Consider the following 24,689-nt stretch of genomic DNA (forward strand, 5'->3'; position numbering starts at 1 on the left):
TTAGGAAAAGTATTTCCCAAGTTTAAAAGCCTTTCTCCTCCACATTTTCCTTGGTCCCAGTTTCAAAGGAATTTTAATTGCAAAGAAAATTTTGCTATCTCCCTCAGGGGAGAAAGGGCTCTATGGGCAGAACTGTCTCGCTCAGCACTGATTCCTCTCCAAAGAGGGGATTTTCACGCTTGGGCTGAGTGAATGCAGGCCAGGGACTGAGGGGTGAGGGGAGGAGAGAAAAGAACAAGAGAGGACTGGGTTAGCTGAAGTCTGTTTCTCTCACCTCAAGGCCCACGCTGTCTGGCCCACTGCACTGGACAACTAAGGTGCAGGCATTGACAATATTCAATAGAGAAAAGGTTTGTGTCCCCCTCAATCTGCCCTGTCCCTTCACTCCACCAAGGCCCACTGGCCTTAGAACAATCTGTGTTTTTTGCTAATAACAGGCCCTCACCCGTGTCCATTGCTTTATCCCAGTCTATCCCAGGGAAAAACCTTTCCCCATCCATGGTCTCATTAAAAAATTCTCAATAAATCTCTTGGGAAGTAGGTAATACAAGTTTTATTATCCCCACTTTTCAGGGGAGCAAACTGAATTTCAGAGTGGGGGAGTGACTTAGCTCAAGTCACATGACTAGACAGCAGTAGAAGCAGAATGTTGACCCATTTCCTGTGACTCCACATTTAGCTTCCTTTCCTCTAGTCTAGACCAACCTCTGCCATTACAGCCTACCAGATAGATCTATTAGATATAGACCTACTACTGCATCTTTAACATTTTATCAACAATTTATTGTTTCATTTGAGACTGACCCAACCTAATTACTGTCTGAGTTGCTTAGCTGAGAGTTAGAGTTGGGGAGGCCCTGGGGGCAGGTTCTACACCTGGGTTAGCACAAGGCCATGCAGCTCCCCTAATAATTATAGTGCTCACTTGAATCTATGCCGCATTTTATGATTGCAAAACATTTCCCATCCATTACCTTGTCTGATGCTCACAGAAGTATTGGGAGGAGGCAGAGCAAAATTAGCCTCTTTTAAAAGTGAAGAAACTGAGGCCCAGAGAGAAGAAGCAATTTGCCCATAGTGAGTTAATAGTACTGTCTTCAGGAGAATCAGGGTGTCCATGACAAGGGAAGTGACAGTTCCCCTGCCCTTGGCCCTGGTCAGACTCCACACCTGGAGCACTGAATTTAGTTCATTCAGGAAAGACATTAGCAAACTAGAAATGTACTAGTAAAGGACTAGAAACCATGCTATCTGATAGGTGGTTGAAGGAACTAGAAATCTTTAACTAGAAAAGTCTTGAGTGAATGTGATAGTTGTCTTCAAGTATTTGAAGGGATATTATGGCGGATGACTTGTTCTGCTTGGTCCCAAGGTCAGAAGCAAAAGAAATGAGTAGTGGTTGTAGAGAAGTGGTTTTTAAGAGCTATATAAGGGGTGTGGGTAGGAGAAAACACTTCTCAACCATTATAGCTCTTCAGTCATGTCCAACTCTTTATGAATCTATTTGGGCTTTTTTGGAGCAAAGATACTAGAATGGTTTGCCATTTCCTTCTGCAGCTAATTTTATAGATGAGGAAACTTAGACAAACTGGGTTAAGTGACTTGCCCAGGGTCATATAGCTAGTAAGTGTCTGAGGCCAGATTCGAACTCATGAAGATGAGTCTTCCTGATTCCAAAATCAGTGCTCAATCCGTTGTGCCACCTAGATGCTTCTAACCATTAGAGCTTCCCAGGGGTGCAATGGATTGCCTTGAGAAGTATTGAGTTATTCCTTATTGGAAGCCTCCTAGCTAGGGCTGGATGACCTCTTATTGAGATATTGTCATGGGGATTACTGTGCAGCCATGTATTGACTTAGATATACTCTGAAGTCCCTTCTAGTACTGAAATTCTATGTTTCAGTGATTCTGGGATTCTGGGATAAGAACCCAAGCCTTCTGACTCCCAGTACTAGATTCTTTCCATTGCACCTGTTGGTGCAAATGTACTATTTGCTGATTCCTGAGCGTCCCCAGGGTCATAGACTAACTGGAGTTTTGCACCTGGCTTTATCCTTAAATTCTTCCCTACATAGGCTCCTCAGAATCACATACTCACAGCACCTGAGAGCAGGACAGGTCCGCAGAGATCATCCAGGTGCAATAGCACTTCAACAGGAATCCCAAGTACAGCAGCAGTCCTGATATGTGGTTAAGAAACATCCATTCTCTGCCTGAAGACCTCCCTTAAAGGGAAGTCTACTGTCTCCAAAGGCACCCCATTCTACTCATACACAGGGAGTGGGAGGTTTGGGGGTGGGTTTCCTTACCTCAAATCTAAACATTCCTCTCTTTAGCTTTTGACCTGTTGCTCCTCATTCTGCCTTCTGGGGCAAAGCAGAACAAATCTAATCCATCCTGACCATGAGAGCCACCCAAATACCTGAATTTAACTATAATATCCACCCTAAGGCTTCTCTTTTCTGGGCTAAACATCCTCAGTTATGAGATTCAGTCCTTGTATGGCATGGTCTCCAGTTCCCTCACCATCCTCATCACTATCTTCTAGATATTATCCAGTTTGTCAATGTCCTGTCAGTGTAATAGCTAGCATCAATGCAATACTCTAGCTGTGGTCTGATCAAAACAGAAGACAGAAGGATTATTACCTTCTATTCCGTAACTATTCTGTTACCTTCATTCTATAACTAAGATAGTATTAATCAATTTTTTCACACTGTTGACTCATATTGGAATGGAAGACTGCCCAAGAGAAGCCAAGACACTCCACTCTGAACTGCTTGGGCCTGGAAAACCTAATCTTCACCCTGATCATTTTCTACCTGCTCATGCCAATGCATGTACCCTTAACATTTTTTTCCTTTCTTTTTTTTGGAGGGGGGAAGGCAAGGCAGTTGGGGTTAAGTGACTTGCCCAAGGTCACATAGCTAGTAAGTGTGTCAAGTGTCTGAGGCCAGATTTGAACTCAGGTCCTTCTGACTCCAGGACTGGTGCTCTACTCACTGTGCCACCTAGCTGCCCCAATACTTTTTTTCTACCTTTTACTCTAAGAATTATAATCAAATCAATACTACCATTACTTCTAAAGGTCGAAGTGGATGTCAAAGGACTGCCCTAATCTTCTGCTCACCATCCTGTACCTTCCCAAACTAAGACCTTTCTCCCTGACCAGCACTCCCCTGTGTCTGTTCTCTCCCCCATTAGAACGTAAGTTCCTCATAGTCTCATAGCCAGGGAGTGCCTCACTTCTAAATTTATATCCCAGGAGTTTAGCACAGTACTTGGCAACACCGTAAATATTTAATCAATGCTTCATTCATTCATTCACTCATTCATTCATTTCATTCATTAGTTGTTTGCTTTCCACTAAAACACTAAATCTGTCCCACTTAAGTGGCTAATTTCTCCTCTTACACCTTGTACTTGTAACCCTAGATTTTTTTTAATAGAAGTGGCAGACATTTCATTTATTCCTACTAAATTTGGCCCTATTAGATCTATCATTCCAGCCTGTTGAGATTTTTTTCAAATCTTGACTCTGTCATCCAATATATTAGTTATCCTTTCCAGCATTGTGTTATTTGCAAATTTGATAGATGTGCCATCTATGTGTTTAAATCCTTGATAAAAAAAGTTTCGTGTAGATACCTGAGGTTCTCTGAGAGAGAGCTCCTTGAAAGGTTGATCAACCTATTAATGTCTATTCTCTGGCTCAAGTTATTAAGCCAATTTCAAATGTACCTACTGCATGATCATTTAGCCCATATCTCTTCATCTATATCCCCAAGAAATTGCATGAGAGATTTTTTAAAATACTTTGCTAAAATCTAGATAAAATCTAGCTACAGCATTTAGCTGAAATTAGCTGAAGTTAGTCTGGCATGACCTCTTCTTTGCTTCACCTTTTTAAATTTAATAGTATTTTATTTTTTCCATGTTTTCAACATGCATTTTCGTAAGATTTTGAGTTTCAAACTTTTCTTCCCCCTTCCCTTCCCTCCCCCCTTCCCAAGCAATCTGATATAGGTTATACATGTACAATCATGTTATACATATTTCCACATTAATCATGTTGTGAAAGAAGAATCTGAACAAAAGGGGAAGACCATGAGAAAGAAAAAGCAAAAAACAAAAAAAAAGTGAAAATAGTTGGCTTCAATCTGCATTCCGACTCCATAATTCTTTCTCTGGATATAGATGGCGTTTTCCATCACAAGTCTTTTGCAATTGCCTTGAATCATTGTATTGCTAGGAAAAGCTAAGTCTATCAGAGTTGATCATAGCACAATGTTGTTGTTACTGTGTACAATGTTGTCCTTGTCCTGCTCACTTCCCTCTGCATCAGTTGGCATGACATCTTCTTGATGAAGTCATATTGGGTCTTAGTAATCACTGCACTCTTTTGTAAATGCTCACAAACTATCCTTTTTAATAGCACCACCCTCTAGTTGGCAGACTGCACACCTTCTTTTTTCTTTTGTTTTAAATCTCTAGTCTTGGGGTATTTCTCACATTCTCCAGGATATTTTCCAAGATCTCTGATGTCAGCTCAAAAATTCTTGAGTACCAATTAAACTAGATGAGGATCTTCATAGACAAGCCCGTTAGAAGTCGATAATCCAATTTTATGGGTTTACATACAAGTGCTCTGTTAAAAGAACCATTAGAATTAAAGCTAGAGATCATCTATTTCAACTCTCTTGCTTTACAGTTGAGGAAGCTGAGGCCCAAAGAGAGCCTCAGTTTAAGTGAGTGTCCAAGGGTCCAAATTCCTATTTGTAGTAAGCAGCAGAGCTAAGATCTGAGCTGAGGTTTTCTGGCTGATGTGTGGTACTGTGAAAAGAGCTCTGGACTGGAGTCTAAGGACTGAAATTTGAACCCAGGTTCTCCCTATTACCAACTGTGTGATCTTAAGAAAATGACTTCACTGGGCTTGTGTTAACTTCATGTTAACATGTTAATGTTAACTTCATTAACATTCATCTATTTCCTTATTTATAAAATGCAAGGTTAGATGAGCTCACCTTAACTTTCCAGTGCTAAATCTCTCATTCTACGCCTCCTAATTCCTTGCTTGTGAAACTATACCATGCTGTCTGACCAAGAAGTCTCCTTTCTTTGGATGCCCTCTAGGTATTCATCTCACAGGTTCCTTCTCCAAACTATGGAAACTAGAAGGTGAGAGAGAGGATTCCAGCAGAATCTGCCCAGCTGGAAAGGCCAACTTGTCCCCATTTGCAGACAGGAAACTGAGACTCATTGTGGGGAAATAAGTTGGCCAGGGTCATACAGCTGTTTTTAGTACTTTAGAGAGAAGACTGAGTTGAAATAGAAGGCTCGGCAAATAAGAAAAGGAGAGCATAGGAAAGAGGAAGAGGAGGATCCAGGCAGGACTGCGAGAAGCCAAAAGAGATCATGGCCTCTGTCTGATACCATCAGAAGAGTAATTATAGACTGCTTCTTGAAAGTGCATTCATATGCAATATTTCCTTTCTTTTCATATCTGTTATATACACCAGGCTCAGAGTTGGATTAAATGGCTTCTAAAATCTCTTTTAACAGGAAATCTCTATGATTTTATGATTTCATCAATTCATTCATTTATTCAACAAACATTTATTAAGTGCCTAATGTTTAAAGAGATCTAGGCTAAGCCCTGAGGCAGATACAAAGTTTAGATAAAATAGTGTTCCTACCTTGGTAGAGATGGCAGTCTACTAAGAGGATATGACACCAGCAAAGAAAACTCTGCTATACAATATGACCTGATAAGTGCATTAGAGAAAAGTAAAATAAGGTTCTAAGGTCTAAGGAGGAAGGACATTACTGATGGGGATGGAGGGGATCAGGGAAGACTTGATAGAAATAACATTTAAGTTGGGCATTAGAAGATGGGCAGAAACTCAACAGGAACTGTATCATCTCACCCTAAAAATTCTGAAGATGTTATTATCACCCCCATTCTCTATCAAGAACAAGATAGGTTAAGTGACCCACTCAGAGCCACAGAATGAGGCAATGATAAAGTTGGTATTAGAATTCAGACCCAAGGCCCTCTCCCCTAGTAGGGCATACTGCCTTCAGTTCTGTTGTGTTGATTCAAGCTGGGCTAGGGCTGCTATATATCTTATATATGATGGATTGTTCTATTTTTCAAGACCTTGGCCCATTTTCAATTTTGTTGGGAGGCAGTGAGTAACGTAGCAATAATAACAACTAGCATTTATAACAATACCTACTATTTGCCAGGTACTATGTTAAGCACTTTACAAATATTTTCTCATTTGAGCTTCATAATAATCCTGGGAAGTAGGTCCTATTATTATCCCCATTATTCAGTTAAAGAAACTGAGGCAAATAGAGTTGAAGTGACTTGCCTAGGGTAACAGATCGAATATGTCCAGATTTGAACTCACCTCTTCTTGACTCTAAGCCCAGCACTCTATCCACTATATGCTGCCTAACTGGAAAAGCCCTGGACAGGGAGTTACATGACCTGAGTTCTAGTCTCTGGAATGCCACTAACTTGCTTTGTAACTAAAGACAAGTCACTTCCTTTCTTTAGGCTTTGATTTCCTCATCTGTAAAATAAGGCATAGAACTCTATAATAGCTATGGTCTCATTGAACTTTCTTTGTTCTAGGACCCTTTCTAGTTCTTGACATTCTATGGTTCTGTGAACTGCTGACGATAACGCTGCATCTGAGCCATGCTGTATATTATTTAGAAACTCAGGGTCTGTAGAATACAATCAGACAAACTCATCTAGAACTGGTCTTCTGATAGCACGTGTAGCCTCGAGCTGGGCAGGCCTCACATTATTCCATTGAGAGCCCTTGGCTAATGTGAAACTGTACCTCTCTTCTCCCTCCCCAGCCTCTTTTTTCCCAACAGAGAACAAGGCACAATAAGGAAGGAAAGGAACAAGTGTTTATTAAGAACCTACTATATGCCAGGGACTGTGCTAAGCGCTTGGCAAATACCCTCTTGTTGGATCCTTACAACTTCAAGGTATGTGCCATCATCATCCTCATTTTAGAGTCGAGGTAGTTGAGCTGTTGTTGTTCAGTCTTTTCAGCTGTGTCCAATTCTCCTTGACTCCATTTGGGGCTTTCCTGGCAAGTGGTTTGCCATCTCCTTCTCCAGCTCATTTTACAAATGAGGAACTGAGGCAAACAGGGTCACACAGTTAGTAAGTAAGTTAGGATTCAAACTCAGGTCTTCCTGATTCCAGGTCCAGTGACACCTAGATGCCTCCTGAGCTAACAAGGTAAATTACTTTCCTCATATCTATAAAGTGTTTTACTATTTTCCCATCCATTATCTCATTTGCTCCTTACTATAGCCCTGTCAGACTAGACAGAGTTTTGTTATCCTCCCTCCCCCCTCTCTCTGTCTCTATCTCTCTCATATATATAAGCATGTATATATGCACATATATACATATATATACACTATGTCTGTGTATACGTATGTGAATAGCCTAAGATTACACTAGTATATGGCAAAATTGGGAATAGAACCCAGATTTCCAGATGCTTTAATTTGGAGTTTTGTAGTTTGTTTTTGTTTTTTAACAACATAAGAGATACAAAGAAGCATAAGACATAGTCTCTGCCCTCAAGGTGCTCACTGTCAAATTGAAGAGGCAAAATATATACATATAAAAAGATAACTATACCAGACAGCATTTGCTAAGAGGTAAATGAACCATACAAGCAGTCAGGCCTATGAGAGTTTCAATAAGGGTGAGACTCCTGTGAGCAATGGGGGTCACTGAAGTAAGTCATGGAGAGAGGAAGTGGGATTTTATTGGGGCCTCCTTAAAGGATGAGGAAGATTTAGATTGACAGAGAGGATGTGGGAGGGATTGAAATAGTCTAAGTAAAGGCAGAAATAAGCCTGATGCAGAAGAGGATGATATGAAGATCATTCTGGCTGAAGTGGACAGGGTGTGAAGCAGCAATCCGATTTCAGAGACTCCCAAGACATTAGAATCATAGACTTACAGACTAAAATCATAGAACATTTGAAAGAGAGATTCACACAGTCTTAGAATTGTGGAGTCTTAAAAACATAGAACCTTAGAATCTTAGACTCAGAGAATCTTAAAATCATTGACTTGTAGAAACTTTGACTCATCGAATCTTCAAATATTAGAATGGGCAGGGACCTTACAGGCTATCGAATCTAAACCCCTCATTTTGGACAGGAGAAAACGGAGACCCAAAAAAGAAAAAGGCTATCTCAGCTGCTGGGGTGGGGATGAGGGGAGGAGGGAGGAGGGTCATATACAGAATGACTGGAGTGTTGAAGAAGGGGGAATGGAAGGAAGTCGGCACTTCCCTATTTATTACCTCTGGGCTCTCCAATGCCTGACTACCAGGCAGAAATGACAAAATAAAAAGGAAGAGAAAAAAATGCGAGCTACAGCCAGAATAAAATCAGGGCAAATAGAATAAAGCCTGACAGCCAAGTATAAATAAATATTCGTAAAAGAGTTAAAGGACAGATTAAAATAAAAACACCAAAAGCAATTCTTACCCCCTGACAAATGCAGTGCGAATTGGGTTCTTTTAATCAAATGTTTGGCAGGTGTATGAATTATTTATAATTCAATATAGTGTGGTTAAATGGAAAATGGAAGATGTTTTCAGCATCTTGTCTCAGCCCCCGCTTCTCCCTGAGGAAGCATCCCCCAAATTTTCCCCAGGGAGAAGAAAACTGAACCCCAATGCTTTGGTTAGTAGTAAAAACCATTCACTGCATGATTCCCTCAATCTCATGGTGCAGCGAAGACCTGACTTAGGAGTCAAGAGACCTGAGATCGGGTTCTGAATCTGCCCTTAACTAGCTATGTGACCTTGGGCAAGTGTCTTCCCTCCTCTGGACCTCAGTCTGCCTATCCAAAAACAAAGGGAATTGGAGTAGACAATGACCAGGGTTCTTCAGGTTCTGAAAGGCTGGGATTCTAAGTCCCTGTTAGAGGCTCCGGCCACCTATCTCACTTGCCCACCCCCCCCCCCCCACCAGCTCCATGCTGTGGCCATGGGCATGGTGATCTCTATTATAGCGCAATGAAGAGGCATAGGACTAGAGTCAGGAGAGCTAGCTATAACCTTAAGCCCCTACCCATCTACCCCCTGGGCACTCAGTTATCTGCTCTGTGAAATGTGTATGATATTCATTGTCCCTGCCAGCCTTAAAGGGGTACTGTGAACTTAGTCACAGAAAGTTGTGATAAGGGGACTGAGAAGGGTCTGCCCAGCTCTTCCTAAAGAAAAGGTCTCCCCCGGAGGGTCCATTGTCTGAGTCGGTGCCTGAGAGACCTTTAAGGTCTTCTTGTTGTTGGTCAGTCAAGTCTGACCCTTTGTAACCCTATTTAAGGTTTTCTTGGCAGGGATACTGGAGCAAAGGGTTAAGTGACTTGCCCAGGGCCACACAGCTAGTAAGTCTCTGAGGCCAGATTTGAACTCACAAAGATGAATCTTGCTGATACAGGCCCAGTGCTCTATCCACTTTCTTTGCTATCTAACTGCTGGCACCTTGTTCCCCACCCCTTAAGGTTTACAGAGTGCTTTTCATATATTTTCCCATTCAACAATGAAGGAGTAGAGACTAGTTAAAGATCTTCTGGTTCTTTGTCATCTCTCCACATCAGGTGATGCCTCCTCTCACTAGGTGGACCTGGTCTGAGATCAATTTGGCTCAGTCTCCTTCCTCCCTCCATTCTGGTCCCATCTAGCTATTGCTCCCTAGAGGTCTGGAGAGTTCATCCCCAAGCGTGCCACATCCGGTGAGATCAGTCTGGGAAGATGTGCTCATGAACCCTGTAAGGCCTGCAAAACTTGGTGAAGGAAGGCGCCAGAAGAGGAGCTGAGTGGGGAAGATGTGCTGACTAACTTCCCCGTGGCAGATGAATGAGTTCTCAGCACTAACAAACGGCTGTCGGAAAGGTGGAAGAATGAAGGTAATTAGTCCCTTTAATGCCGATTTCAGACTAATCTTTCACACTTAAGAAAATTGTTCCAATGATTTTCTTATTTTCAGGGGAACTCGTTAAATAAGAATTAGAAAATAGATAAGGTAATAGATAAGAAAATGGGTTTTGCCAAGGAACAGCAGCCAAAACACATGAGGAGCAAGCCTGGGGGTGGGGCACACCTGGAAGATAATGTCCTTAGGGGAAGGAGGGGATGTGGAAAGGATCCCCTGGGCCCAAACTTTAGTCTAATGATTGAGACTCAGGGTGCCACAAAGACTCAGAATATAGGATGTCAGACATAGAAGGGCCTCTAGAACACCTGCTGTCAGAACCATAAAGAGCCTTAGAGCTGAGGGAGACTTAGAACCTGGAAATTGGAATATTAAAGCTGTAAGGGATCTCAGAACTTAGAAGATAGAATATTAGAGCTAGAAGGACCCCTAGAACATAATATCAGAACTGGAAAGTACGTTAGAACTTAGAATATAGAATGTCAGGACTAGTAGGGACCTTAGAACACATAATAATAGAATGTCAGAGCTGGAAGAAACTTTAAATACCACTTCTTCCAAGCCCCTCATTTTACAGAGGATCTTGAGGGACGGAGAATGGAAATTACTTGCCCAGGGTCTCATATTCACAGTGAGTTGGTGTCACCAATGGAACAAGACCCAGATCTCTTGACTCCCAAAACGGACAGTGTCCCTCCCTCTCCACACTCTCCCTCCCTCAGGATCCACTCAGAATCCTGTCATCCCTCAAGGCAGTGGAAGGTCCCTTATCCCATAGAGGTGAAGAAAGAGGGATGAGGAGATGGAGGAGTCAGGAGAGCCCCACCTGGGCCCCTCCTCAGGCACTACTGTCACGGCATGTTTTCCTCCCTGGTATCATTTCCCTGGCATGATCTCTCGTGTCTCTGCGTGAAGGTTTCACCCCATTAGCCTTGCTTAAAAAAGTGCAGCCGGGCCTGGGCCCGTTATTGCCCACATAAATCAGGAGGCTTTGAATACGGAACACCTTTAAATAAACAGCTGATGGGAGTGAAGTTCCAAGATCATTATTAATAGCTTTTCATTTGTGTGGCCGCTGTGCTGTGACATTCTTTCCCAGCAGAAAGCCTTCGCTTCCAGCCCCCGGTACATCTGATCCCCCGAGTCCTCCAGTCAGAATGAATGACTGTACCTTTGTGTTAATTGCATATACCGTTCCACAAACTGAATACTAATATTAACTAGCAGGAGGAGAGGTGGGCCTGATGGCAGAAGGGCTCAGGAGCTGTCCTGCCCACCTAGGAGAAGGCATGGGACATAAGAGGTGGACAGGGTTGGAGAGCCAGATGGGATGCATACTGTGGCTGCCTGGAGGAGGCAGGCTGCACATGGCACCTGGCCAAATCCGGTCGGAGAAGGGATGGAGAGAGGCTGCAGGGAAGGACAGAGACGTTCCTGAGCTCCCAGCCCAGAGTCCCTAACTCAATTCTATTCAACAAACATTTATTAAGCCTCTATTATGTACATGGCATTACACTAGCTGCTAGATAATGAGAACTCTTGTTTCTCTGGGGCTTTAAGACTTACTTTCCTCACAGTGGCCCTAGAAGATAGGTAATACAAGTATTACTCTTCCCGTTTTATAACTGAGGCTCCCAAAAGTGATCTGCCCCAAATCCCACAAATAGGAAGTATCAAAGCAGGGACTTGAACTCACGTCTTCTGACTCAAAGGGTCTTCACCACAACTCCCTGACTTTCACGTAATCCCAAACTTGCTACCCCATTCACACCTGCTGGCGGTCACAGAAGCAAGAGAGCTGAGAGGAAGTACCAGGCTGTTCAGTCGAAACTCTGAGTGGAGCAGGGGGCAATGATAAGCATCCAAGCCCTATCCTTCCGGACATGTGACAAGGCCCCAGGCCAATCATTCTTAGGGTCATATCCCACCCATCCAGGAATATCAATAGCGGATGTGATACTGTCACTGACAAAGGGTCTGGAAATTAAAGCATGGGGCTTCTTCAGATTTTGGGGTTATGAGTTTAATGGAATTATGGGTTTAGGATTAAGATTTCAGGGTTTTAGATTAGGGTTTAAGGTTAGCACATAAGGTTTAAAGTTACAGTTTAGAATTAGGGCCTAGCCCTAGAATATTGTCCTTGGCCCACACTAAGACCTGTAAAATGTCAGTGCTAGAAGAAACCTCAGATTATACAAAGGCCTACAAGAAACCATGGAACATAGAATATCAGAGCTAGAAAGGACTTTAGAAAATAGAATTTCACAACTGGAATCAACCTTAAAGATCATCTAGTCCAGTGTTCTCATTTTACAGGCAGGAAAACTAGGGATCAGAGAAATTAAGCAATTTCTCTAACATCACAAAGTAGTAAGTAGCAAAGCTAGGCTTTGAACCCAAGACTTTGAGCTCAAAGAACCCTTCCCTCCACATAATATTGGATTTAAGTTCTAGTCTTAGTCTTTAGGGTTAGAATTTAGCGTGAAGGTATAGGTATTGAAATCTGGATTTAGAGTTGAGGACTAAGATTTCAGGTTAGGGTTTAAGGCCTAGTTATAAAGTATGGGGTTAGAGAAAGGAATTGGGCCTTGAGTTTGGGCTTTGGGGGACAGATTTAATTCTTTGGGTTGTTTAAGGCTGTGTATAGGAATGTGGGATTCAGTGTTTGAGGAAATATTCTCCACCCCACAGAAATCCAACAACATTCCTTCACTGGCCCACAGTGGCCATCCCCACAGCCTTTTTGTGACAGGGGTTTTGGATCCTTAGCTGGTTAAAATGTCTGCCCTGTCCCAAGGACTATGTGCCAGATAGGGAGGTCAATACAACTGGTACGGGGGAGTTCTTTGGGTCAGAATTGAAGTACAGGATTTCTGTGATGACTAGGCCAAGACTATATGTGGCTCCAGGCCTCAGCCAGCAGCACACCCTCCCCCATGGGCTACCTAGTTAGAACCCAATCATTTAGGGGGGCTAGAAATCTCTAGGTTTGTATCTGTTTCCTAAGTCTTGTTCTCCAGGACCCTAGAGCAGTGACAAGGAGGTGAAGACAGTCTATGTGGAAGGAGAGATGAAAGGACAGAGTATTAGGCAAGATAGGTAGGTACATTTGGAATCAGTGAACCTGGGTCCAAATTCTGACTCTAACACTGATTTTACTGCATTACCTTGGGCAAGTCACTTCCTTTTTGTGGGTTTCAGTTTCCTCCATAAAATGAAGGAATTGAATTAGATAATCTCTAAGGTCTAAGGTCTCTTCCAGCTCTAAATCCTATGAGAAATTCAGTTCAATTCAGCTTAATGACTAAAGGAGATCCAGAGTTTATATTAGATGAGGTCTCTGCCCTTAAGGATCTTAGAGTCCAGAAAGTTAGAACAGACTGCCATAGGGTGGGCATGGGAGGGAGACATCCCATCTCTGTTCAGAATTGAGTTCTATCCATATTTAGCCACAGCTCAGAGGTTTAAGAAGCCTGTTTTTCCTTCTTTCGATCTTCCCCCTTCTCTTTTCTAATCAGAATAATTCATATTCCTGCAGTGCTTATAGTAAAGCAAAGAAGTACCTTTATGTCACTGAATCTCATTTCAACCTTCAAACATCCCTGCAAAAAGTAAGTATTCTTACCCCCATTTACAAATGGGAAAACTGAGGCCTGTGGAGGGGAGACTTTTCCAGGGTCACATAGATAATTAGAAGTAGAGTCCAGAACCCAAGTCTTCTACCACCCAGTCCAGGGCTTCTTCGCCTAAACCATACTACTGCAGGGGTCTTAGAAAGGAAGGAAGGAAATAAGCATTTGTTAAGCACCCATGATATACCAGGTGTTGTGGTGTTGTTATTCAGTCATTTCAGTCGTATCCAACTCTTTGTGACCCCATTTGAGGTCTTCTTGGCAGAGATGCCATTTCCTTCTCCAGCTCATTTTACGGATGAGGAAACTGAAGCAAACAGAATTAAGTGACTTGCCCAGGGTCATACAGCTAGTAAATGTCTGAAGCTGGATTTAACTCCTCTTCCTGGCTCCAGTGTTTTAGGGTCCTTTCCAATCTAATGTTCTATGTTCTGTATTTCAAGATTGCTTCCAATGTTAACTTCCTGTGTTCTAAGTTTCTAGTATATAAGAGTATTGGAAAGGACACTGAAGTTGGGGGTCAAAAGTCTTACATTAGAGTTCTCCTTTGAAATCATGAGCAAATCAATCTCTTCTAGCCTGTTTCCCCATCTGCAAAATGAGTGTGATAGATAATAATTGTCCTTGTTTTACAGGGTTGTTGGGGAGGAGGGCCTTATAAACTGTAATGTGTTATAGCAGCGTGAATATGTAATAATAATGATCCTTTCTGCCCTAAGATCCTGGAAAATGGGGACAATAATATCCATCCTGAATAGTGGAAAAACCACTAGATTTTGAGCCAGAATACCTGGATTCAAATCCTGTATCCTTAACCTGAGACTCAATTTCCTCATCTGTCAAAAAAATAAGGATATTGTATCAGATGTTCTTTGGGGTTCCTTCCAACTCTCCCTCCATTCTCCCTAGGTCCCCTGGCCAGTGTGTGTGTAAAGGGGACAATGAAGGTTCTGGGAGGAGGTAGGCTGATTGCATTTCTACCAGGTCCCATAGGAACTTGTCTCAATAGGAGAAAACCCAAAAGCAGAGTGAGAATCAGGAGCGGTTGCTTGCCTGGCCCCCCACCCCCACCCCAGACTGGTTCTATTGTGAATAAGCCAGCAAGCCTTCTTGTGCCTCAGTTTTCTCAACTGTAAAATGAGTATTGGACTGGCTGATGTCTAATATCTCTTCCAGCTCTGAAATGTTATGAAAATAGGAATCAATAAGAGATAAGAAATAGGGCCTGCGGAGGCTGGGAGACAGGGTGGGGACAGCTCCCTGGCCCTGTGCCAACCCAGCCCCAAAACCAGAGAAAAGAATTATAAAAAGAATCTGTCAAATCCCCCAACCCTCCCTACTCTTTTCCTTCCCCTGCCCCCAAATAAAGCAGGGGACTGGGTTCAAAAGCTCAGCAACAGGCTAAGGAAAGAAGTGTTGGAAATGGGAAAGGCCAGCAGGGAGCTGAGCCGACTGGGCTGGGGTTGGGGGCGGGGGAGGGGAGGAGCTCGGCCAGGTTTGAGGGACGAGTTAACAGCTCAATTGTTACTTCAATTACACGGATTATTTGAAAACAATGTTATGAATTTCATCACTGACAGTCCCAGGAAACGGCTGCCATGGCAACAGGGGAAAATAACAGGGTCTGGATGGCCAATCAGAAGTTCCCTCCTCAACCCCACCAGAGACTCAGTTTGTAAAAAGTCCTTTAGCACCCATGACCCCCTCCTTGAGAAAAAAAGGGTGGGGAGGAGAAAAGGAAGGGGGAGCATGGCTGATACGAAAAAGGAAGAAAGAGATGGAGGTAAGAAGGAGGCAGCTGATAAGAATGAAGGGCTCAGAAGACTTGGGTTTTCAGCTCTAGCTCTGACATTGACTTTGTGAGCTTAGACAAGTCATTTACTGTGTCTGGGCATCAGTTTCCTCTATAAAATGAGAGAATATTAATAGATAGTGGCCTCAAAGAGAAATTTCAGTTCTAATAATAGTGGAAAGGATGCTAGCCTGTTATCAGAGAGCACAGCGTTTCTCATTTGTTACCTGTATGACCTTGGACAGCTCACTTATCTCTGTGTGTGACCTCAGCTTCTCTATAGGGAAAATGATGGAACTGATGGAACCGATAACTTCCAAAGGTCTCTTCTAGCTCTGTTCTAGGATCCTATGACCATCCATCCTAAGGTACTTTCCAGCTCTGACATCCTATGTGCTATATTCTAAGATCCCTTCTAATTATGATTGAGGCCAAAGAGGAGGAGCTTTGGGAGAGGTCCCTGTGAACTGGAGTGATCTAGGAGGTCTTCCTTGGGAAGTTTGGTCTTGAGCTCAGCCCTGACATAGGAGAAGGATTCTTTGGCAAAGCCAAGGGTGTGAAGGAGGGGAGACTTGGGAGGGGGTACAGCAAAGGTAAAGGGACTGGAGTGACCCTGGAAGCCTACTGACCTAGATGGAGCAGTGCTCTGCATAGACACTTAATAAACATTTGCTGAATGAATGGCTGGAGCAGAGGATATGTGTTAAAAGCAGTGGGAGATTTAAGTTAGAAAGGAGGAATAGATTTGATGTGGGAAGCCATGGGGAGCCATTGCTGGCAGGGGAATCTCTTTTCCCTCTCCCTTCCACTCTCTAAACCTCCTCTTCCCTCTTTTTCTCACTCACTGCGGTGCAATTTCCCAAAGCATTTTTCCTAATTTGTGATTGTTTTTAACCCAGCGGCAGGCAGCATTTCTGGCATCTCACAGCCCACGAGTACCACCAACGCGTCCAGTCTCTTCCTACAGAGCTCCCCCAGAGTGACAGAATGTCAGAGTTGGAAGGGCCCTTGAAGAATAACACATAGGATGTTACAGTTGGAAGGGACCCCTTGGAAGAGGTCATTTGCTCCAACCCCCTTCCCTCATATTTTATAAATGGAGAAACAAAGGACCATATAAGGGATCAAGGTCACACAGTAAGTCAGAAGCCAGACAGGACACTCAGTTGCCACCTTACTGCCCTTTACTGTGTTTCCCACCCCCAACTTGGAACAGGTGAACAGGGGTACCTCACTGTGCACTATGTGGAGGACCAAGAGACTGTGTGTTCTCATAGTGGAATAAAAAACCAATGAATTTAGAGCCAGAGGACTTGGGTTTGAATCCCAGCTCTGCTTCTTATTACCTGGGTGAACTTGGCTAAGTCACATTCTGATCTTCAGCACCCTCATCTGTGAAATGATGGGTTGGTTAGAGGATCTCTAAGTTACCTTTTAGCTGTAAATACTATGCTCCTATGCCTTTGGTGCATGCCCTGTCCCTACCTGTCTTAGTAGGCTAGTAAAACTGGAAGGGGTCTTCTGAACCTTGGTGACTGCCAGGTTAACATCCTAACCAATGGACAAGAGTGTGAAACTAACCACTTCTGAAGGATATGGGAGTCTGCCAGATATGAGGGGGTAAGAAATGTGGAAGAATGGGTAGTGAGGGGCATACATGGGTTCCAACAGAGAAGACAGAAGAAAGAGGAAGAACAATGTACCCCAAGGTTTGGAGGGTGGAATTAGATGGGTAGAGAGTGAGCAAAAAGAGATCTCAACTGCCTGCCTAAGGCTATAAAATGAGGGATTGGAGTACATTATTTCTAGAAACCTTCTAGTGCTGTTTCTTTTGACTGAATCAGGAGGAAAATGGGCAACCTCTTCCACTTTCTGAACCTTAGTTTCTGTATTTATAAAAAGAAATGGGAAACAGTAAAAAGAAACTCTGGAGTCAGAAGACTTAGGTTCAAATGCCACTTCACATTTTCTACTTGCTATACCTTGGGCAGGTCACATAACTTCCCTTGGCCTCAGTTTCCTTATCTGTAAAATGACAAGGCTGGACTATATGACCTCTGAGCTCCTTCTTCTAGCTCTAAATCTAAAATCCTATGACTATGGAACTCTTGCAGCTCGGGCATTCTATGATTTTTCTTTTTTCATATATTCAAATGAGGAGTTTCTCTCTCAGTTAAGGGAGTCTCACTCCCCAAAGAGGTTTCCTCAAAGGGCCCCAAGCAGGCTCACTCAGACCCAACAGGAACCTGGGCTGCCCCCCTCATCACCCACTCCACCCCCAGAGGCTCAAGGCCTACTAAGGCTGGGGATCTGGCTGCTCTACTTCTCATTAGCCAAATTCATTAAGGAAGACAAATGACCCATGTCCAGCCTCCACGCATCAGCGGCTTTACCTGAGGGTGAGAGGGAGGAGGAACAGACAGGCTGCTTGTAGGAAGTGCCGGAGTCTCTGGATGGCTATGCCTGTGTGTGGGCCTGGGTTTAGCAGGGGAGAGGACCCCTGGCCCTTTGAACAGAGCTCAGTGGCTTGAAACAACACGGGCGGTATAGACACTGCTACTCAAGTTTGGAAGAAGTAGCACCAGGCAGGCTGGGGGCAGCTCTCCTAGCCCTATTCATTTCTACTCCCCAGAGCTGACAACAGGAGGAGCAGCAGCAGGAATTAAGCCAGCTTTTCATACATGCCAAAAGTAGTCTCCCTGCCCAGCTGAGTCATTGCCTCCAGGAAGCCCCCCACATCACTGGTCAGTCACATCTGAGGGATGAACCTTTGGTTGAATCCTGAAAAGGCAGCTAGACATGGTTCTAAGCTGGAACAGGCTCCTACCCAACCTGCAGCCCTAGAGACAGAAAAAAGAAAGGAGAAAGGGTTGGGAGAGAGGGAAAAGAAAGAGGGGAGAAGAAGAAAGAATAAGAAAAGAGGAAGGAGAAAGAAGGGCTGGTGAGAGGAAAGAGAGAATGGGTACAAAGCAGGATGGGAAAAGGGAAGGAAAGGGAAGAGATTTGGGGTTTCTCAAAGGCATTTTGTCATTATTGTTTAGTTGTATCTGAGTCTTCATGACCCTATTTGGGTATTCTTGGCAAACATCCTGGAGGGGTTTGCCATTTCCTTCTCAAGCTCATTCTACAGATGAGGAAACTGAGGCAAACAGGGTGAAGTGACTTGCCCTGGGTCACACAGCTAGTAAGTGTCTGAGATCAGATTTGAACTCAGGAAGGTAAGTTTCCCTAACTCCAAGCCTGATGCTCTGTCCACTGTGCCACCTAGCTGCCCCTCTCAAAGGTGTCATCCTCTCCCTATGTAGCACCATGATGGCTCCCCAGTGTATTGTGGGGATCCATGCTGGGAATGAGGCCTCCACACTCCAGGATGGGGCTCCTTTCAAGAAGAAGGGATGGAAGGAAAACACAGCACTGGGAAGAAGGACTTAGGCAGAGAGATAGGTACCGAACTGGGGAGACGAGAGGGATCTTAGAAATCAGCTAGTCCAAGCCTCTCATTTTACAGATGGAGAAACTGAAGCCAAAACAGATAAAATAACTCGCCCAAGGTTACATAGGCAATAAGCGGCAGAGCCAGGACTCTCACCCATAACTCCCAATTTTCTCCTGCTCCTGAAAAAAAGGAGATAATGATACTTGCATTACATAGCTTTCAGGTTGTTAAGAGGAAAGGGATTTGTAACTATTATAGGGGTGAGCTGTGCCTTTGAGGGCATTTAGGATCACAGGTGATTTGGGATTCTAGGTTACATATACATGGGACAGAGGCTGCCTAGTTTTCTCCAACCAGAGAAATACACATGTACGGATAAGGAACCTAAGACAAATCCATTCAATTCTACTAATGTTGACTATGCCAGGCTCAGCAATAGATACAAAGATGCATGATGGTCTCTGCCACCAAGATGCCATCCTTCCTTTCTTTCTTCCTTCTAGCCTGCTCTCCTTCCTTCCTTTTTCTTCCCTTTTAGTCTCTGTTCCTATCTATCTGTGTTTGTCTCTCAATCTGTCTCTGTAATTAGAATAAAAGGAAAATAGCTAGCATTTATATAGTGCCTACTATGTGCCAGGCATTATGCTAAGCATTTTATAAATATTATCTCATTGGAACCTCACAACAGTCCTGGTAGGTTGGTACTATTTTTATCCCCATTTTACATCTGAAGAAACTGAGGCAGAGGTTAAGTGATTGTCCAAGATCACATAATTAGTAAGTGTCTAGAGCTGGATTTGAACTCAGTTCTTCCTGATTCCAGACCCAGTGTTCTATCTACTTTACCACCTAGCTGCCCTTTCTGTCTCTATCTATCTATCTGTCTGTCTGTCTGTCTATCTCCCCCCCTTCTTTCTCTCCCTCCCTTTCCCCACCCTGAAGGAAAACAACTATATCTAACAGTCCTCCTCATAGACCCCCAATTTTCTCCTGAGAAGAAGGAGGTATACCATCTCCTTTCTATGGAAGATCTCTAAACTCAGAGGTGACATAAACCCCTTTTTTACTTCATACTCCTCCCATCCTTTTTCGTAGACTTAGAGTGACTGTACCCATTGTGCAAAGTAGAAAGCTGAGGCTTAGCAGCCTCAATCTGTAGCCTTCTGATGAGAAAGTTCTAGCCTTTCTCAGAAAAACTACACCCAGCAATGAAAGGGAGGAATCCATATATAGACCATCTTAAAGTTATTCCAGGCAGCCTAGTGGGATGTGAATACTTGTTTCAGAGCCAAGCACCTTACTGGAGGTGGCAGGGGTCAATGGACTGAGCTAGTGTGAATTTTCTGCTCAGATCTGCTTCTTGCCTCCTGCTTCCCATTTCCCTTCCAAAGCCCCAAATCAGCCCTCTCGGACTCCCCAGCTGTCTGCTGCCCTGAGAGAGCTTTGAGTTCCCAGCCCCAGGGCTGGCATCCCCATGGAGCTATGCTCTCAGCAGCACCTGCCAGCCCAGCTTCATCATCAATCCCCTTTCCCTGGCCCCAGCTCTGCGTCTGCTGCTGCCTGAGTTATATAAACAGGAATCAGTGACTCTCAGAATACCTGAGGCTGCATTTCCGAAAGGAGCTTCCTGACTGGAAAAAAAAAAAAACATCAGAAAGAGAAAGGGAAAGAATTTAATTGGCCAAGTCCCCTTGCCCATGTGGTAAACAAAGCAGTTCTAAACTTTGCTAACTCTTCTTTTCTATCTTGGAGAAGCAAACACTTCCAGAGCCTCTCACAGTGTCCATCCATCTCAGGGTTTTCAACCAGAATGGATGGGAGTAAAGGAGAAAGCTTCACCGAGACCCTAGCTAGCACTGCCCAGAAATCATTTCTTCCAATCCCCTGCCTCCACATAGTGTGCTTGGGTGGAGAGAACGAGAGTCAAGAGGCCTAGGTTTGAGTTCCAGTTCTGTCATTCATTAGCTGTGTGAGACCTTGGCCAAGTCACAACTCTCTTTAAGGAGCAATTTCCTTGGCTGGCTAATGAGGAGGTGAGACTGGATGATCTCTAAGGTGTCTTCCAGCTCTTGGACACTATAATTCTCTTTTATAGACCTAAGTACCAACTACACCAAACACATCCCACACATAACCAATCTAGTATAGTCTCTGAAGAAGGAGACAAGTATTTATTAAGCACCAGTTACTATGTGCCAGGCACTAGAGGTACTATTGCAATCCACATTTTACAGCTGAGGAAACCGAGACAGACAGAGGTAAAGTAATTTGCCCAGGGCCACACAGCCATATGTATCTGAGACTGGATCTGAACTCAGGTCTCCCTATCTCCAGGCCAGCACTCTCTCCACTGTACCACCATACTGCATCACACAATTATCACAACCTCCCCATCCATCACTATCTGACTGCCAGCTAGCTATAGCCAGGTTATTTTTTGTGTCTAATTCAAATTTCTCCTGCTGCAATGCCTTCATGTAGAGAAAAAAAGTATATTCCCTCATTAAATCTATTAAAGAAACAACTATTGGACCTGAGGCAAGAATCAGGAACAGGGCTTCAGTTCAAATCTCCTAGTCACTGGTATCTTCTCCCTGTGGTATTAGTGGAAAGAGCGATGAATCTGGGGTAGGAGGTCCTGAGTTCAAGTCCTAGCTCTCTCAGCATGATCTGTGTGACCTTGAGCAAGTCATATCCCTTCTCTGAGTTTATCTTTCCTCATTAGCAGAAGCAAATTAGATTAGGTGATCTCTATGGTGCCTTCCAGATCTAAATGTCTGAGCACACGGACTCCACCAGTTCAGGATGCCGGGTGAGAGGGCTAAGCTTGAGGCTGTGTCTAGGGCCAGCCTGCGGGAAGGTGCTGAAGCTGCTTGGCCTGTGCCTGTGGTTGGTGGGCAAGCAGCCAAGCCCAGGCTGCTGATAGAGGATCTGTCCCTGCTTTTCACACTCAGCTCGATAGCCCAGGCCCCAGCTCCTGATCCTGAGAGGCCCCTGGGGGCCAGCGTTTGAACTTCTCTAATGGACTTTCTTTCACATTACTAAGGGCAACGAGTCCTCCTGCTCCCCAAAGCAGGACGAATTGAAGAGTCTGCAGGGAAATTCCACATGAGAGGAGAAAGGAGGGCAATAGATACTGGGAGCAGTAACTAAGTGAAAGGGAAAGGAGCATGGAGGAAGGGCAGAAGTGGGTCAGTGCAGGGGGTAAGACGTGAACGGTGTGGGGAGGGGGGGGTATAAGGGAACTAGAACAGAAAAAGTGGCAGTTACTGGTGAAGGAAGAAAGGTAAGCAGGTAAGATTGGGATATTAGGGGATTAGTTATAAATGTGGGGCTAGAAGAGGGGATTGATAGTTGGGAATAGAGGGGTGTTAATTATAGTGGGGGATGGAGGGGGACTAGTGATAGGTGGAGACAGTGATAAGTGTGGGGAGTGATTTCTGGGAGCAGAATATAGAAGGCAGAGATTCACCCAGTGGTTTCAGGATTAAGAGTCCAGAGGCAGGCAAGCAGGCTCTGGAAGGCTGGAAATCCTAGGAGGCTTCCTTCCTATGGTAGAAAACCTTGGCAGCATCTCCAAATGTACTGGAGAGTGACCCTGGTGAGGCCAGGTGGAACCACTGAGGGGAGGCTTTCAGATCCCAGGGGCTTCTCTACCAGAGAAAAGGTATTCCAGGGAGTTGAGCGTTCAGTACCTGCCTGGCACAAGCCCAGCTGGGGTTTTGTGTCTCTTGATCTGGTCCTTTCTCCATTCTGATTTTGTTACCTCTTCACTTGACTCTGACCCCATGCAGAGTAAAACTGTCTCCAAGTCAAAGGAGAGCACTGGCCCTCCTCCCTTCGGGTAGGGAGTAAAACCCAGGCAAACCTGGCAAAGCTGAGAAGAACTTAAGGCCTGCCTAAAGTCTGGCCTTAGGCCCCTCTAAGGCAGACACTTCCTCACCCCACAGGTCTGCAGTTCTGGAGCCCCCCAGGTCCTGGAGGGATCAAGGGAAGAGGGGCAGGGAAGCCAAGAAGTTCTCTAGCAATTCCTTCCTTTCCTCCCAGGAAAGGCCACAGCGCCATCCATTGCTTGATATAAGCGGCTTCCTCAGACAGTTTTGGCCGTTTCGGTAGGAAGCCTCCCTCTCTTGCACCCCCAGCCCCAGCATCTGCCCAGCTGCAGCCCCAGCCCTAATCCCCTGCCCCAGACCCAGCAGTTTTGTCTGTGGGTCAGACAGGATGAGAACAGGCGTGGGGCAGCCCTGCAGAAGAGGGGCAGTGCAGGCCCTCTGGGGGCGTCCTTCAGGCGGCAGCTCCAGGCTTAGTATGAGGGCGTCCTGGCCAGCCTAGACTTGGGGTGTGATGGGCGGGGGCGTGGAGTGGGAGCGGGCTGAGCTGGCAGAGTGCAGGCAGGGCCCAGGGAGCCGGCGATTGCAGCGTTGCAGAGATGTGGCTGTTAATATTGCTTCCCGTCCCACAGGGCAAAACACAATAACACACACACAGACACAGACACACACACACACGCCCAGTATTTCCTGGGAACATCTAGCCCCTGCGCTGGCTGTCACCAGACCCCGCCTCTGAGAGGCTTCCCCATAGCCCGGAGACGGGGAGCCCCAGGTAGCTCGGCGCAGCCACCACCCCCAACCCCCCACCCCCTCACCATACACACCCCGGAAAAGGCAACGGGTTCCCAGCCAAGCAGTCCCTTGGATAACCATCCCCTCCTGCCCCGCCTGGGGATGCACCCCCTCCCATAGGGCTCTGGGATGCTTCGCTCTCCCGCCCCCAGCTGTGCAGCGCCCCAAGGCAGCTGGGCTGCGTCCGTCCGGTCTCCACAATTAGGGAGTACGCGTCTCCGTCCGCTTCTCCTTCGGAGCTGGGCGGAGAAAGCATGTTCCCGACCCGGAGAAGGAGGAGGAAGAGGACGAGGCAGAGCCCTATGAGCCCCAGGTCGGCTTTGCGCTCCCCAGGAAACGGGGAGCAAAGGAGCAGGGGAAAGTTTGAACCGGGAAAACTCCCTCCCCACTAACGCAGGAGGGCAAAGCAGGAAGGGGGCGGGGGGTACAATGGCAGGAGGCTCCGCTTGCCTTCGGATCCTGGGGGGAGCTGGGTTGGATGCGGGGAGATAGACCCAGGAAAGCCGTGTTCCCAGCCCCTCCCCCTGCTAGGAGGTGGCTGCACAGACCACCAGCTCCCTCTGCTCCCCAAACCCTGCCTTTGCCATCTTTTGCCTTCCAGTCTCTGGTGCCCGCCCCGTCCCGCCCCGTCCTGTCCCATCCCCCCTTTCCCCTCGGGGAGCCCCGAAGTGCTGCAGCTCCTACCTCGGGTGAGAGACCTCGGGACTCCCCCAGTCCTGCAACGCACGAGTTCTACTCTCTCTTCGGATTATCCACGGCCGGGGAGGCTCTTGGGGATCCCCCCTCCAGCCCCGGCCTGGCTCTCTGCAACTCGGGGCCAGATAGCTCTGTGCCCTGAGAAAGAGAACCCGGCAGGAGGGCTGGGAGCAGAGGCACAGCCTGGCACATGGGATCCCCAGATGGGAGGAGGAGGCTCCTGTCAGACTCCGGAGCCGAGCGCCGGCCGCACCGAGAATACGGAGGGAGAGAGGGAGGGACGGACAGTGTGTGTGTGTGTGTGTGTGTGTGTGTGTGTGTGTGTGTGTATGAGAGAGAGAGAGAGAGAGAGAGAGAGAGAGAGAGAGAGAGAGAGAGAGAGAGAGAGAGAGAGAGAGAGAGAGAGAGAAAGAGAAAGAGAGAGAGAGAGTGCGTGTCTGACTAGGGGGGGATGTGTGTAAGGGACAGATACCTTCCTCCCACCAGCCTCTGCTGGAGACTGTGAGAATACA

General features: G+C 45.5%; 1 protein-coding gene across 1 annotated transcript in view; it reads right to left on the bottom strand.

Moving 5' to 3' along the window:
* CDH22 (cadherin 22) overlaps positions 1-24,409 on the bottom strand; it is a 145,071-nt gene extending 120,662 nt beyond the window's left edge. Inside the window, exon 1 of the mRNA XM_036748020.1 lies at positions 24,166-24,409. The gene's annotated coding sequence lies outside the window, so the exon portion shown is untranslated. The remainder of the gene's footprint in view (positions 1-24,165) is intronic.
* Between the last annotated feature and the right edge of the window lie 280 nt (positions 24,410-24,689).

This window comes from Trichosurus vulpecula, chromosome 3 (assembly GCF_011100635.1).
Source record: "Trichosurus vulpecula isolate mTriVul1 chromosome 3, mTriVul1.pri, whole genome shotgun sequence".
NCBI lineage: Eukaryota > Metazoa > Chordata > Mammalia > Diprotodontia > Phalangeridae > Trichosurus > Trichosurus vulpecula.